Genomic DNA, 17,254 nt, shown 5'->3' on the forward strand with positions numbered 1-17,254 from the left:
AAGAAAGGGTGTGGTTGGAAATGTTGGAAGAAAGAAGAAAATGTCCAGTTGGAGAATTTGCTGGGAGGAGATACATAAGCAGACGCGTAAGCAGGGGCAAAAACATGAATAGGTTATTAAGGGAAGAAATCTTTTGAAATTGATCTAAAAAGCAACAGGGAGACACCAAAAACCAGAGGAAAACAAATGCAAGATGCACGGCCTAGTGGAGTCATGGGAGTTCGAGGTTCTGATTCTGGCTCCACCTCTTGCCTTCGGTGTGAATTTGGGCAAGTCTCTCAAAGTGTCTATGCTTCGGTTTCCTCAACTATAAAATGGGGATTCGGTCCTACTCCTTCCTATTTAGTCTGTGAGCCCCACGTGGGACAGGGACTGCATCTCACTTGATTGTCTTGTATCCGCCCCCCAGTGCCTGGCCCATAGTAAGCATTTAACAAATACTGTTATTATTTATATTTTGAAGTGAACTCAGGGTAGAGAGATGAGAAAAACAAAAGACAAATCATTCAGCTACCTGATTACCAAGTATTCTGTAGCGAGTAATAATACAGTATTTTAATTAAAAATGTTAAGCCCTGGGAAATATGCAAAAGTTGTCTTCTGTTGCCAACCTGATTTACTAGCACGAGTATGCAGTTTACCGGAATACCTATCAAGCTGGATGGAAAGGAAGATATAGGGCATTAAGGGCTGGAGCGTTATACATTTGAGGCATGAGGATAGATGTCAACATATTACGGTAATATGGTGGTCAACAAGAAGGGAATTAATTTTATCAGGGAAAGTACAACTGGAACTCTCCTAAACAGTCAATTCCACTAAGGCATGTTTTCACTACGCAATCTGGAGAGAACATGATTTAAGACTGAGAAATCAATCGTATTTACTGAGCGCTTACTCTGTGCAGACCACTGTGCTAAGTGCTTGGGAGAATATAATACGGTTGGTAGACACGTTAGTTCCACGGCCTGAATTTCTTCTAAGCTTAGTATGATCCGTACGTTGGCGTCAATAGAGTCAGTGAAGGAAGGAATAACTGTGTTGTACATGGAATTGGTCAAGCCAAGGTGCTGCTTTGCTAACCATTCAATTAATGTTAATTAAGGGGCATTGGCATTTTCTTTAGGAAATGAGACTTGAAGTGAGACTGGACGGATACGGTTAGTGAATGGGAAGAGGAGGATGTTCGTTATACAGAGATCCTTGCATTAAGATGGTCACTGGCTAGACAGGAGGGTGTAGGTTTAAGGTGCAAAGAATGGTTCAGTTAGGTGGGCTATATATTAGGCAACCATGAAAACCCAAAAGTCACCATTGTGCATTTGATGCAGTGTGCCATGGGAGAGCTTTTAACAGCAGAGTAAAGTGTTAGGATGGAAAGAGCAACAAATAAGCTGCTTCTTTACTATTTATGGTTAAACACTCTAGTCCGTAAGCTTGTTTTGGGCGGGGAATGTGTTTATCAACTCTTATTTTGGACTCTCCCAAGCGCTTAGTACAGTGCTCTGCACACAGTCAGCACTCAATACCACTGATTGATTGGCTGATTATGATGAATCTATTTTTAACTGAAGCAGTATAGTTGTTTCCAACAGTAAAAATAGAAAGTTTAAAGTACCATGAAATGGCCAAAAGGAAGATCAAATCCTAAACTTGGGACAGAAATGGTTTTGAGGCTCTCCACAGCTTACGTATCAGAGGATCAGTTTCCTCATCCAGAATTCCCCATTGTGCATTTTTCTCTCCTTACATCTCGCTCCCTCCTAGTTCATGCTGTTTCCCTGGGCCTCAACTCCCCAAATGCACCTGACCCCATTCTAGCCATCTTTAAAGAACTCCTAAAATACTCCTTCTCCATGAAGCCTTGCCCAAACAAGTTAAAACATCAATCAATGGTATTTATTGAGTGCTGACTTTGTCAGAGCACTGACCCCAGTCCCTGGGAGAGTACAACACAAGAGAGTTGGTAGACATGTTCTCTGCCCACAAGGAGCTTCCAGTCTAGAGGGGCAGTCCAACATTAAAACAAATGACAGAAATGTAAATAAGGGCCACGGGTAGGGTGAAACACCCCAGTCTCTTCAGACCAACATACAGCCATAGCACTTAGATCTCACCCTCAGCCTTCATGTGCATTCACATACTTTTATTAATTTGTATACTTATCTATATATTCAATTATTTCCTCAGCAGCTTCATCTTGATGTGCTCGTGCTACTTCCTGCTTTATAAATGCCCTTCTTTTAGGTTTCACTGTGTGTAGATAACTTTTGTCTGTTGCTCCTATTTGACTATTCGCTCCTCAAAGGCACGGAACATGTGTCATGTTACTCCTTCAGTTTCCCCCAAGGTACAGTGCTGGCACTCAGCAGACACTCAATAAATGCCACTGGTTGACAGGGAGGAAATGTTAGATAGATACTGCACAATTTCTAACTGGGGTTCAGGCCTGAGGCCAAAACTCTATTAGATCTGTCGTTACACCAACATTACGGTGTAATGCCAGGAGCTCGGTCAAACAAGCGCCAAGGCAGAGCAGGAAGATGGGGATCTACAAGTCACAGAAACACTTGCTTGGACTCAAACTGACTCTATTTATTGCTATTGTTCTTGTCTGTCCGTCTCCCCCGATTAGACTGTAAGCCCGTCAAGGGGCAGGTACTGTCTCTGTTACTGATTTGTACATTCCAAGCGCTTAGTACAGTGCTCTGCACATAGTAAGTGCTCAATAAATACTATTGAATGAATGAGTATGCTCAGCAAGGTGAACACTTCCAGCCACTCTGAGATTTTGGATGTAATTTCTGAGACGCCAAAGGAGACTCCCACAGGGCAAGGTTGCCCTGGGATGTTTGGTAATCCAACCCAGGGTCTCTCAGCCCATTTGTCTGATCTACCAACATTACTAACTAATGGCAACATTAGAGGCCATTTTTCCCACATGTGTTCTCACTTAAGAATAGATAACCAATCAGTGGCATTTACTGAGCTCTTACTGTGTGCAGAGCACTGTACTAAGCGCTTGGGAGTGTACTACAGAACTGGCAGACACGTTCCCTGCCCTAATATAACCAGATTGCATTTGTCCGTAATGCTAAAGTGAATTACTAATTAATATTTACGGAAAAGTCCTAAATAATATCACTGGGAACGGTAAACCAATCCAGATTATCGCAGGTGGTTTTGGTCTGTTGGCTCACTGCAGAAGACAGTGAGCAAATCCTTGAACAGTCTACAAGGAAAAAAGAGATAAAAGACAGCACCATCCCTTAAAGAGATTACAAACAAATAAGCGAACACACCAGATACAAATGTAAGTACTGTGAAGTTACAAAGTGTATGTACAACCACACTACTAGTAGATACCTTGAATAGTAAATAAGATAACAAAGGAAGCACCTTGCTCAGCAGTGAACATTTTGTAGAGAGAGGTAGGTGGACACCCTCAGGGGGGCCGTAGACGCTGTGGGCCCTCCTGGACTTGGCTGTGGCGGGGGGCGACACCGACCACTAGGTTTGTCCCCAAGGTTTATTGGACTACGTCATCCCAGCCCTTGGAGTCTGAAAGGAACTGGAGGCAACCCGGCAGTTCTACTCCTTGCCCGCTGCTGGCAAGATGTGGCCCCGGCCCTGGGCCCGTCAGGTTGGGTCCCTTCCCCCCCAACCCCATGGCTCCCATGGTGAGTTAGCTGCCCCCGCAGGCCCGGGCCAGCAGTGGTGGCCCAGAAAGCAAGCCACACTGGCATCACAGCTCGGTATCAGCCTAGATCAACACAGAGGCAGCGACAGAGGACGGTGTGGAGGCAGGAGACGGTGTCACTGCAAAGTTTCCAATTCTCATCGGCGACTGCGAAAGGACGCACAGCCCCAGAAACATAACCATGGGACGCGGGCACCGGGGTGGCTTCCATCAGTTCCCCAAGGGGTAGAAGGACCCCAAGGACTGACTTCTTTTTAGCCAGGTGGGCCCCAGAGTCTTCCATCCCCCTCCCCGATACCCACTCCAGGCCCAGTGCCCGGCACAGACGCCAATGCAACAGGGAAGGGGGAGAAGGGTGACTGCTTTTTTCCTTTCCCTTCCTCTTTGCCATTTTCCCTCTTCCCCTTCCATCTGCTTTTCCTCCCTTCAGCCAGGCCCAGTCCTAAATTCACCCTATCGCTTAAAATGTAAAGTGGGGCCCTGGATAGATAAATGCTCAGGTGCTGATGGCTACTAAACAGACTATCCTTTGGGGCTAAACATTTTCAAGCTTTCTGGAAATTAACAATGGTAGTTAGTTGGGCTCGACAAGGACCTCGGGTAAATCTATTTAATCATTCAAGAAAATTCATTTTAGCACATTTGGTGGGAAGTTAGCCAGTGCCAATATTCAAGAACATATGCATAAATGCACTAATTACTCAATATAGCCTAGTCTTGGCTTTCTGTGCTAACAGAAAAGTAGCACATTACACCTAAAATGAAACTGAAGAAGATTCCAAAACTCTCCTTTAAATACTCATTTCAAACTCCTCCCCAAGTCCTTTCTTCCAGATCTTAAAACAGAGTAAAAATCAACATTTAAGTTTTATCGCCTTTCCCCTCCCTACTCGCAGACTAGTAAGCAGTGAAACTACCATCGATAGGAAGAGAAAAAAAGACCAAGTGGTTTCCAAACCTCTTAAAATTTTAGTTGACTGGGCTTTTAACAAAAACTATCACTCCCTAAGCCTATTTCCTCTAAGAAGGTCCCTCAAACAACATAAAAGAAATAAAACAGTAACGACTTCACAAAGAACACTAAGAAAATAAGTTAGGGAACTCTAAATATCCTGAAATTGTTCTTCAAATTTAAATGACCATACTGAAAATGCAGAAAATACCAGAATAACCCGCAGTGTCTTCCAGAGTGGCTGCATTTACTGTGGAAAAATCTATGTATAAAAAAATTAAGAAAAAACTGTAAGGCCCTGAGATATGTTGTCCTAAGAATAAGTGGTCAGGAAATAAAACTGAAGTTCCAGGAAGTTCCTGTTGGTAGCTGAATGTTCAAATCTCGACTTCCTCTGTTGGAGGCAACTAAAGGAATCATTACCAAAGATAGGCTGAAACAAGAGACTGACCTAGCCCGAATGACCACTGAGCCATTTATATTAGCTGCAACATTAATAAAACATTCTCTGCTAGCCTCAACAAAGGACTGTATAAAACGTGTTCAGTAATCCATGGAAAAGCCAGATCCTTAGAAAACTCAGTCATCCTGGAGAAGAAATTATCTGTTATCTTTACCAGTACGTTTAAAGATGGTAGCCTTCTAAAGGTAGGTTAGGTAACTGGTGGACTGAATTAAATTAAAGCAGAACAAGGAAGTCATGGGGAAACATAACCACTATTACTTATTTCATTTTATCGTCTGCCAACAACATGTGACTTAGGCATCATCGCAACATTTAAAACGTGTATCTTCAGTCTCACAGAGTATAGGAAACTAAGGCAAATGGAAAAGTGAGGATAATACACCATTTTTTTTCAAGCTCAGGCACCTGGTGCTGAAATAAATGCAACTTTGTCCCTTCAACAAAGTTACATAAATTAAATAGTGCCATCAACACTGCTGCTTGAGGAAGCAATCTTTACCCCTAAGATGGATCAGTTGAAATCTAGAGATTACCTACTGGGGAAAGGTCAGGGTTCTAGCCTCCTCAGGTACCAACCTCTAAGGGATCTCACGGTAAAAAACTCTTCCTGGAGTCCCTGGAAGTACTGGGCCAGAGAAGGCATGTCCCTCTTCCACTATATATAAAAAAAACCAACGCTCAATTTAAACAAGTAATCTGGTCACTTAAGGCAACATCTAACAGTATAAGTACACCCTGCGGGGCAAACTCATGAATAGACTCTACCCAACCCTTTACGAGACCTGCTCATGAACCCCGGTTTAAGTCTCTTGTCCTCTACTGGCTCAACCTCGTAGAGAATGAGCAGAGGTGGACAGGAAGGTGACAAAAACATGACTAAACCACTCCCAGACTACTACACTGATTCAACTTTGATTAAACACATGTTTACAGAAACACCAGGACTCCAAAAGAACTGGGAAAATAAAATCGGTAACATTTCTGCCAAAAAGTAAATTCAAGCAGTAGTTGACACTAACGGTGCATGCTGGGTGAAGATCAGCAGAAGCATTCAGTACTGAGAGGCTTTAAATGATAACAGAAATGCTGATCTTGCAATTCTGCAAAAGATGCCAAGAGAAGCCCATGACAATTATCGTTTATATCATCAGTTTTAATTAGGGCTTTGTGAGCATGGCCAGATCTACAGTGACTTGACTACCTCCTCAGTTTCCCCACTGATCTCCCTGCCTCCAGCCTCTCCCCTCTTCAGTCCATACTTCACTCTGCCGCCCGGATCATTCTTCCAAAACATTGTTGGAGGTGTTTATGAGAAGCAATCGATCAGTGGTAATGTATTGAGCGCACACTCCAGCTATGTAGGGAACAGTGTCACTACGTGCTGCCAGAGGCAGGCCTTTGGAAAGCCTTCCATTCCGGTTGCCAGTTTTCAATTGTGCATAAAAGTCCCTCGGGGATGAAAGACTGAACCCTGTGAGTGCAGCTCGCAGCAGCCATGCTGCACAAATCCGGCTAAATATTAATCAGGGTGCCGTCCCACAGTCCCCTTTCCCTCGCTTACCCACAAGTTCATCCCTTCACTCATCCAGTGGAACGATAATAATAATGGTATTTGTTGAGCGCTCACTATGTGCCAAGCACTGTTCTAAGCGCTGGACTAGGGTGGGCAGAGCAACAGTTAGAAACTCGAGGGGAACCACCCCCTCATCCAACCCCCAGCACATCCCATGGCAACCCTGGCCTAATCTCCAGGGACTGTCCCATGCGGGGCTTCGTAATCTAAGAGAAACATTGACCACTTAAAAATAGTTGGGAGAAACATCAAAAAAATGAAAACAATTAGGATCTGTGACGAGAAATGAAAGGAGCTAGGGTTATTTAGCTAGAGAAGAGAAGGCTGAGACCTCACAACACAAGTGTACTTCCATATGGTATAAATATTATCTTTCAGAGGACCGTGACCAGCTGGCTTCAAACGCCTCTCGGGCATGAGATGAAATGAATGGACTTTAGCTGCCACTCGAGGGATTTAGGCTAGGTACGCTCGGTTCTGCCGGAACGCACGCTTTCGCTATGTGTTTTGGACTGAGCTCAAAGGTAGAATTAGAGACCGTTCAGTGGACAATGTGCACCTGGCCGGATTCGGCACGATGCGGTGTCAGAACAAACTTGTACGCATGCACACCACGCAAGGCGAATACCAAAATGGGAGTTTTTCTTGAGGGGCGAGGGGTGGGGGAGAACCTGCAAGAACCTAACCTTTGCATAAGAAATCATTTCCTGATTGTGAAATTGTCTGCCTGGATTCCCACGGGAGGTTGTGGGCTCTTTCGTTTTCTGAATTTCTTTAAAAGCAGGGTAGAGAGTCATCTACCAGTAACATGGAAAGAAAACGGGTAACCATAGTACAAAGGCACAGATCGATCTACAATGACTTCGCAAGAGTATTTCCCTCTGACAACTAAGACAATGGCTGCAGACCAGAAAAGTGAAGTTTTCTTCAATCAGCACGTGTACTAGAATATGTGTACTAGTTTTCTTCCATCAGCATGTGTACTGTTTCCCCCAAACAGAAGGGGAAAGTATGGAGGCAGAAGGGCCAAAGCCTGTACCCCATTCAGCATCTAGGGCATTGTCGGTCTCAGATAAGCATTAAATAATAAAGGACAGCGGACTTTCCATCTTGTGTTCCTATGTGGATTCTAAGAGCATTAGCTTTCGGGGCCCGAAATAACCTCAAAAACAACAGACCAAGACCCTGAGTGTCAACATACCAGACTTCCTTTAAACAAGAAGGAACTAAGATGAGACACCCAGGTTTTGAGGTTGCTATAGCTCTCTCTGCACATCACTTTTCTATGCTCAAATACACAAGCATCCTGATGTTTACAAATGTAAAAGTCAGCACGGTAACCAGTGCCAAAAAAAAAGATACCGGAGCAAACATACAAATTCAAGAACTGACCGGTTAATAAGGAGAAGAATCAGAGAAAATGAATTGTACTTTAAAGAAATAGGCGAGAAAGGCATTTCCTTTGGTAGTCCGGCTGTTGCAGAAAGGAGGAAAAAAATACATTTCTTTCAAGTTATTCCATGGCAAAAACTGCCCGGGAATTTGACAGCTTGAAAGCTGTAAGCTTGTCAAACGGCAGGGACTGTCTCTATCTGTAGCCGACTTGTTCATTCCAAGCACTTAGTACAGTGCTCTGCACATAGTAAGCGCTCAATAAATACTACTGAATGAATGAAAGATGAGAAAACACACTGATCAATCACATTTACTGAACGCTTCCTGTATGCACAGCACTGTACTACGCGCTTGGGAGAGTACAACAGAGTTGGTAGACATGATCCCTGCCTAGAGTTAGTTGACGGTCTAGATGGGGGAGAATGAGAAATACACTGCCACAATCCCATTAACATCAGCTGCCTTAAAACACAAGCAGCTAGCATATTACCTAACCAATTCTAGACACAGGCTGTCATACCGACAAATAATAATTATAACGATGGTATTTGTTAAACTCTTACTATGTGTCAAGCACTGTTCTAAGCGCTGGAATAGATACAAAGTAATCAGGTTGGACACAGTCCCTGTCCTTCATGGGGCTCGCAGTCTTAATGTCCATTTTACAGCTGAGGGAAAGGAGGCCCAGAGAAGTGAAGTGACTTACCCAAGGTCACACAGCAGACAAATGGCAGAGCTGGGACTGGAACCCAGGTTCTTCTGACTCCCAGGCAAGGGCCCTTGCTCTATTCACTAGGCTGCGCTGCTTCTCGATAAAGAGATTGCAAGTGTGGTTTGGTCACACCCTTCCAGATGTGACCACGGGTTCCTGAAAGGGATGTCATCAAGCCTCTTCAAGTCAAGCTGGAGGGGAATGAAGAAGCTAAACCTGCCGGTCTGACCCACACAGTCCCCGCTCTACCTTCCGTCCTGACTTTGACCCCTGAATCATCATCAACATTGAGTGTTTACTGTGTGCAAAGCACTGGACTAAGCACTTGGGATAGAAAACTACAACAGAGTTGGTAAATATGTTCCCTGCCTCAAGTGAGCTCAGAATCGATCAATGGTTTTTACTGCACGTTTACTATGTGCAGAGCACTGTTCTAAATCTGGAGATGAGCTGGGAGTTCCTGCAGGCCATGAGCGGAGACCTGAAGCAACAGGAGATTGCAACATTCCTTCCCCGGGATTCCTCGGATGACGGAGAAAGCAGTGTCGTCTAGGAGCACGGGCCCGGGTTCCGATCAGCCTCCGGCACTTGTCTGTTGTGCAACCTTGATAAATCACTTAATTTCCCTGGGCCTCAGTTACCTCACTTGTAAAATGGGGACAAATATTGCGAGTCCCACGTGGGGCAGGGCCTAGATCCAACGCGGTTATCTTGTATCTACCCAGCGTTTAGTACAGTGCCGGCACAGAGTAAGTGCTTAACAAATACCATTAAAAACAGCAATGATAAGACAGGGAAGCAACTTGTACTCTCCCAAGCTCTCAGTACAGTGCCTGGCACCTATTAAGTGCTAACAAATACCATTAAAGACAGCAAGGATAAAACAGCGAAACAACTTGCACTCTCTTCCAAGCGCTTAGTACAGTGCTGGCACAGAGTAAGTGCTTAACAAATACCCTTAAAAACAACAAGACAGGGAAGCAACTTGTACTCTCCCCAGCTCTCAGTACAGTGCCTGGCACCCAGTAAGGGCATAACAAACACCATTAAAGACAGCAAGGATAAAACAGCAAAACAACTTGTACTCTCTTCCAAGCGCTTAGTACAGTGCTGGCACAGAGTAAGTGCTTAACAAATACCATCAAAAACAGCAATGATAAGACAGGGAAGCAACTTGTACTCTCCTGAGCTCTCAGTACAGTGCCTGGCACCTAATAAGTGCTAACAAATACCATTAAAGACAGCAAGGATAAAAGAGCGAAACAACTTGCACTCTCTTCCAAGCGCTCAGTACAGTGCTCTGCACACAGTAAGCACTCAATAAATATAATTACTAATAACGATAACAGAAGCAGCATGGCGTAGTGGACAGAGCACGGACCTGGGAGTCAGAAGGTCATGGGTTCTAATCCCGGTTCCACTTGTCTGCTGTGTGACCTTAGGCAGATCACTTCACTTCTCTGGGCCTCAATTCCCTCATCTCTAAAATGGGGAGTGAGACTGTGAGTCCCATGTGGGACCGGGACTGTGTCCAACCTGATTTGCTTGTAATAATAATAATAACAACAACAATTATGGTACTTTTTAAGCACTTCCTATGTGCCAAGCACTGTTCTAAGCACTGGGGTAGATACAAGGTTAATCAGGTTGCCCCACGTTGGGCTCACAGTCTTCATCCCCATTTACAGATGAGGTAACAGACACAGAGAAGTTAAGCAGCTTGCTCAAGGACACACAGCAGACACGTGGCAGAGCCGGGACTAGTATCCACATCTTCTGCCTCCCCAATCCGTACTCTTGCCACTACACCACGCTGCTTCTCTGTCCACCCCAGCGCTTAGTACAGTGCCCGGTTCGCAGTAAATGCTTAGAGAAGCAGCCTGGCTTAGTGGCAAGAGTCCGGGCTTAGGAATCAGAGGATGTGGGTTCTAATCCCGGCTCCGCCACTTCTCTGCTGTGTGACCTCGGGCAAGTCACTTCATCGTGCCTCAATTCCCTCGTCCGTAAAACGGGGATGAAGACTGAGCCCCACGTGGGACAACCTGATTCTCTTGTATCTACCCCAGCGCTTAGGACAGTGCTTGGCACATAGGAAGCTCTTAAATACCATTATTATCTTTAACATACACCCCAATTATTTTGTTTTGATGCCTACCTCCCCCCTTCTAGACTGTAAGCCCGTGGTGGGCAGGGATTGTCGCTATTGCTGAATAGTACTTTCCAAGCGCCTAGTACAGTGCCGTGCGCACAGTGAGTGCTCAATTCATTTATTCATATTTATTGGGCGCTGACTGTATGCAAAGCCCTGGGCTAAGCACTTGGGAAGTACAACTGGGCAACAGATAGAGACAATCCCTGCCCAACGACGGGCTCGGACGGCAAAACAAAGCAAGTAGTCAGGCCTCAAATAAATACTGTCCTCCTTTAAGACTGCGAGCCCGTTGTTGGGCAGGGATTGTCTCTGTTGCCCAACTGTACATTCCGAGCGCTTAGTCCAGTGCTCCGCACACAATCAGCACTCACTAATTTAGCTGTCTGTCTCCCCCTCCTAGACCGTGAGCCCGTTGTTGGGCAGGGATTTTCTCTATCTATTCCCCAGTTATACATTCCAAGCGCTCGGTCCAGTGCTCCGCACACAGTCAGCGCTCAATAAATACAATCGAAAGGGTGAATACGGACGACTGAGCGAATTCTTAGGATGGTGCGGAGGCGGCTGCTGCTGCTGCTGCCAGCACACCCGGCTGCTTCGTCCCACCCCCTCGGAGACACGTAAACGGTAGTGACCGTGAGGCCGGAGGGACAGGCCGGCGGGGAATGGACGATTGGGCAACCGGGAGAGACGATCCCTGTCCAACCACGGGCTCACGGTCTAGAAGAGGGAGAAGAGACCGCAAAGCTGAAGCAAAGGATGTTCAAATGATTTTCCTTGGGTCATCCGGCAGGCAAGCGGCAGAGCTGGGATTGGACTCCGATTCTTCTGATTGCATTCGTTCACTCCATCGTATTTCTCGAGCGCTGGCCGTGCGCAGAGCCCTGTGCTGAGCGCTCGGGATGGACGATTGGGTAACAGACAGAGACGATCCCTGCCCAACAAGGGACTCACAGTCTAGAAGGGGGGGAGGCAGGCGGCAAAACAAGTGGACGGGTGTCAATACCATAAATAGACTCACAGAGATATACACCTCATTAATAATATAATAGAGGGCAGGGGGCAGGCAGGGGGGAGAGAGGGCAGGGGGCAGGTCGGGGGGAGAGGTCAGGGGAGAGATCAGGAGGCAGGCCGGGGGGGAGAGGCCAGGGGCAGATCGGGGGGAGAGATCGGGAGGCAGGTCGGGGGGAGAGGGCAGGAGGAAGAGGGCAAGGGGCAGGGGGCAAGGGGGAGAGGCCAGGAGGCAGGTCGGGGAGAGAGAGCAGGAGGGAGAGATCGGGGCGGGGGGAGCGATCGGGGGCAGGTCGGGGGGAGAGGGCAGGGCAGAGAGGTCCAGAGGCAGGCCGGGGGCAGGGGGCAGAGGGCAGGGGCCAGGTCGGGGGGGAGGGAGGAGGCGGGAGGCCGGACCCAGTCCTCGGCAGCGCCTCCGGCGGCCCCTTCCCCGTCCCGCGGCCCAGCCCGGAGACGGAGGCGGAGGCGGAGGCGGAGGCGGAGGCCGCCCGGGCCTCGGGGGAGAGGTGCGATGCTCCGGCCCGGCCCGGCCCGGCCCGGGCGCACAGAGAGAGGCGCGCGGGGGGCGAGTCCCGCGCACAGCCCTTTCCCCCCCTCCCCTGCCCCCCGCCGCAGACACGCGGGGCCGGCTCGGGGGGGGGCCGCCCTCTCTCACCTGCGGGGCCGCCGGGCAGGCCGGGGGTGGCGGGGCGGGCGCGGCGGAGCCCCACGGCGCAGCGGCCCAGTGCGGCCCCCCTCCCTTTCCCTCCCCTCCCCTGCCCTTCCCCTCCCCGCTCCTCCCTTCCCCTCCTTCCCCCTGCGCCAGGCGGCGCCGCCGGACCGGAAGTGACCCAACCGGAAGCGGCGCGAGCCCGGGACCGCCCGGCGCGCGCTCTCCGCCGCCTCTCCTTCCTTCCTTCCTTCCTTCATTCGCTCATTCCTTCCTTCCTTCCTTCCTTCATTCATTCGTTCGTTCCTTCCTTCGTACAGCTGTTCATTCATTCGTTCACTCATTCATTCACTCATTCATGCGTCCATTTATTCATTCGTTCCTTTACTCGCTCATTCATTCGTTCATTCCTTGGTTCAGTCGTTCATTCGTTCGTTCATTCATTCATTCATTTGTTCATTCATTCGTTCACTCATTTGTTCATTCATTCGTTCACTCATTCATGCGTCCATTTAGTCATTCGTTCCTTTACTCACTCATTCATTCGTTCATTCCTTGGTTCAGTCGTTCATTCATTCGTTCGTTCATTCATTCATTCGTTTGTTCATTCATTCGTTCACTCATTTGTTCATTCATTCGTTCACTCATTCATTTGTATAGTCGTTCGTTCGGCCATTCATTCATTCGTTCTTTCATTTATTCCTTCCTTCCTTCCTTCGCTCCTTCATTCTTTCGGTTCTTCATCCTTTCCTTCATTCGTTCCTTCCTTCGTTCATTCATTCATTCGTTCGTTCGTTCATTCAGTAGTATTTATTGAGCACTTACTATGTGCACAGGACTGTACTGTTTGGAATGTACAGTTCAGCAACAGAGAGAAACCATCCCTGCCCAATGACGGGCTCCTGTGCATTCATTCATTCAGTCGTATTTATTGAGCGCTTACTACGTGCAGAGCACTGGACTAAGTGCTTAGAATGGACAATTGGGCAACAGAGAGAGACCATTCCCGGTACCAGTGATGGGCTCATTCGCATTCATTCATTCAATCGTATTTATTGAGCACTTACTATGTGCAGAGCACTGGACTAAACGCTTGTAATGGGCAATTGGGCAACAGAGAGAGACCATCCCAGCCCAATGACGGGCTCACCGTCTAAACAGAGGAGACCGACAGCAGAGCAAAAGAGAACAAAACAAAAGCAAGACAACATCATCAAGATAAATAGAATCAAGGGGATGTACACCTCATTAACAAAATAAATACGATGATAAATAATATATACAAAAAGCACAGTGCTGAGGGAAGGGGAAGATGGGAGGGGGAAGGGCAAGGGGGAGGGAAGTGGAGGGGGATCAGATTGATTCAATCATATTTATTGAGCACTGCCTGTGTACAGAGCGCTGGACTAAGCGCTTGGAATGGACGATTGGGCAACAGATAGAGACGATCCCTGCCCGACCACGGGGTCACAGTCTAGAAGGGGGAGACAGACAACAAAGCCGAAGCAAAAGATGTTAAAACGATTTGCCTGGATCACCCAGCAGGCAAGTGGCAGAGCTGGGATTAGACCCCAATTCTTATTGCATTCAGCGGTATTTACTGAGCACTAACTGTGCAGAACACTGGACTGAGTGCTTGAAATGGGCGATTGGGCAACAGATAGAGACAATCTCTGCCCAACAACAGGCTCACAGTCTAGCAGGGGGGAGGCAGACAGCAAAACAAAACAAGTAGACAGGAGTCAATACCATCAAAATAAATAGAATCATAGATATATACATATCATTAATAAAATAGAGTACTAAATGGTGCCGGCCCCCTCCTCACTCTCCCTCACTGCTGCTTTCCCACCTCGTCGGCCATGGCGGCAGGCTCAGGACCCAGGCCCCATTGCCCTGATGATGGCCCCTTTCCCCGGGTGGGGGGGGGGGGGTTTCCCTGCCTCACCATCCTCTTCCTCCGGCCACACTGGGGGCAGGGGGGAAGTTACGATCTATCACACGGAGCGCAGCGATCGATCGGTCAATCAATCCCCTCACTTCCTCATCCTCTGTGCCGTCCCTTCTGTGTCATCTACGCACTTGGGTCTAGACCCGCTAAGCGCTTCAAAGCAGGCTGGCGTAGTGGGTACAGCCCGGGCCTGAGAGTCCGAAGGTCACGGGTTCTAATCCCGGCTCTGCCGTTTGTCTGCTGGGTGGCCTTGGGCAAGTCCTTTCTCTTCTCTGGGCCTCAGTTCCCTCATCTGTAAAATGGGGATTGAGACGGTGAGCCCCCCGTGGGACAGGAACTGTGTCCAACCTAATTTGCTGTATTCATTCATTCAACAGTTATTGAGCGCTTACCATGTGCAGAGCACTGTACTAAGTGCTTGGAAAGTACAATTCGGTAACAGATTGAGACAATCCCTGCCCAACAACGGGCTCACAGTCTAGAAGGGGGAGACAGGCAACAAAACAAAGCAAGTGGACAGGCATCAATAGCATCAGAATAGATAAATTGAATTGAATTATATATACGCATCATTAATAAAATAAATAAAATAATAAATATGTACAGATATACACAAGTGCTGTGGGGAGGGGAAGGGGGTAGTGCAGAGGGAGGGAGTAGGAGCGATGGGGAGGGGTGGAGGAGCAGAGGGAAAGGGAGGGCTCAGTCTGGGAAGGCCTCCTAGAGGAGATTGTAAACCCGTCAAACGGCAGGGACTGTCTCTATCTGTTGCCGACTTGTTCATTCCAAGCGCTTAGTACAGTGCTCTGCACATAGTAAGCGCTCAATAAATACAATTGAATGAATGAGGTGAGCTCTCAGTAGGGCTTTGAAGAGGGGAAGAGAGTTTGGCAGATGTGAGGAGGGAGGACATTCCAGATCAGCTGCAGGACGTGGGCCAGGGGTCGACGGCGGGACTGGTGAGAACGAGGCACAGTGTGGAGGTTAGTGGCAGAGGAGCGGAGTGTACCGGGTAGGCTATAGAAGGAGAGAGGGAGGTGAGGTAGGAGGGGGCAAGGTGATGGAGAGCTTTGAAGCCAAAAGCTTCACCCATCCCAGCACTTAGTGCCTGGCACATAGTAAGCACATAGTAAGCACTTAACAAATACCATTATTATTATTATTTGATATTCACCCCATCCCCACAGCATTTAATAATAATTGTGGTATTTCTTAAGCATTTACTACATGCCAGGTACTGTACTACTACTACCAAAAATAATAATAATAATTATGGTATTTGTTAAGCGCTTACTACGTGCCAAGCACTGTTCTAAACGCTGACTATGCACTGGGGTGGATAAAAGTAAGTCAGGTTGGACACAGTCCCTGTCCCACATGGTGTGCACAGTCTCAATCCCCATTTTTCAGATGAGGGAATTGAGGCACAGAAAAGTGACTAGCCCAGGGTCACACACCAGACAAGTGGCAGAGTGAAGATTAGAACCCATGACCTCCTAACTCCCAGGCCCGCCTTCTATCATTCCTCCATCTCTAGACTATAAGTTCTCTGTGGGCGGGGAATGGGTCTCTCAACTCTGTTGTATTGTATTCATTCAGTCAGCTGTATTTGTTGAGCACTTACTGTGTGCAGAGCACTGGACTAAGCGCTTGGGAGAGTACAATGCAACAGTAAACAGACACCTGCCCACAATGAAGTGCATAGTCTAGTGACTTAGTGACTTGCCCAAGGTCACACAGGAGACAAATGGCGGAGCCGGGATTAGAACCCAAGACCTTCTGACTCCCGGGCCTGTGCTCTATCCATTATACCTAGAAGCTGGGCTAGAGTAGCAGCTTGGCCTAGATGAAAGAGCAGAGGCTTGGGAGTCAGAGGCCTTGGGTTCTAATCCTGGCTCTGTCACTTGTCTGTTGCGTGACCTTGAGCAAAAGTCACTTAACTTCTCTGTGCCTCAGTTCCCTCATGTGGAAAACAGGAATTCAATACCTGTTTTCCCTCCTACTTGGACTGGGAGCCCCATGTGAGACCTGATTATCCTGTATCTACCCCAGTACTTAGTACAGCGCTTGACACATAGTACTTAACAAATACCACAGTGATAATTATTATTCCTTGTGCTGAGAATCCAAGGGCAGCTGGTAATAATAATGATGATATTTGGTAAGTGCTTACTATGTGCCAAGCACTCTTCTAACTGCTGAAATAGATACAAGGTAATCAGGGTGTCCCACGTGGGGCTCACACACTTCATCCCCATTTTACAGATGAGGGAACTGAGTCACAGAGAGGTGAACTGTCTTGCCCAAAGTCACATAGTTGATTAGTTGCGGAGCCAGGATTAAGGTTGGTATTTGTTAAGTGCGTATTATGAGTAGAACACTTCTAAGCACTGGGTTAGATACAAGGTAATCAGGTTGTCCCACGTGGGGCTCACAGACTTCATCCCCATTTTACAGATGAGGGAACTGAGGCACAGAGAAGTGAATTGACTTGCCCAAAGTCACATAGTTGATTAGTGGCAGAGCCAGGATTAGAACCCATGATCTCTGACTCTCAAGCCCGGGCTCTTTCACTAAGCCACACTGTTTCTCTGTGGGAAGCTGGCAGGTGGGTTTGTTATTAAGCCTCAGATTTTGAGTCCCGGGGAGGAGAGGGACTGAGTCAAATCTAGTTCTCTATATCTGCCTTGGGGCAA

The 17,254-nt window shown here is 47.5% G+C and overlaps 1 protein-coding gene across 2 annotated transcripts in view; it reads right to left on the bottom strand.

The window, feature by feature from the left end:
* The window catches only part of ARFIP1 (ADP ribosylation factor interacting protein 1), a 113,513-nt gene extending 100,862 nt beyond the window's left edge, over window positions 1-12,651 (bottom strand). The window contains exon 1 of one of the 2 annotated variants that reach the window (XM_029076512.2): window positions 12,614-12,651. The gene's annotated coding sequence lies outside the window, so the exon portion shown is untranslated. The remainder of the gene's footprint in view (window positions 1-12,613) is intronic. The other variant, XM_029076511.2, reaches the window with a different exon arrangement.
* Window positions 12,652-17,254: the final 4,603 nt, after the last annotated feature.

Source organism: Ornithorhynchus anatinus, chromosome 12 (genome assembly GCF_004115215.2).
Source record: "Ornithorhynchus anatinus isolate Pmale09 chromosome 12, mOrnAna1.pri.v4, whole genome shotgun sequence".
Taxonomy (NCBI): domain Eukaryota; kingdom Metazoa; phylum Chordata; class Mammalia; order Monotremata; family Ornithorhynchidae; genus Ornithorhynchus; species Ornithorhynchus anatinus.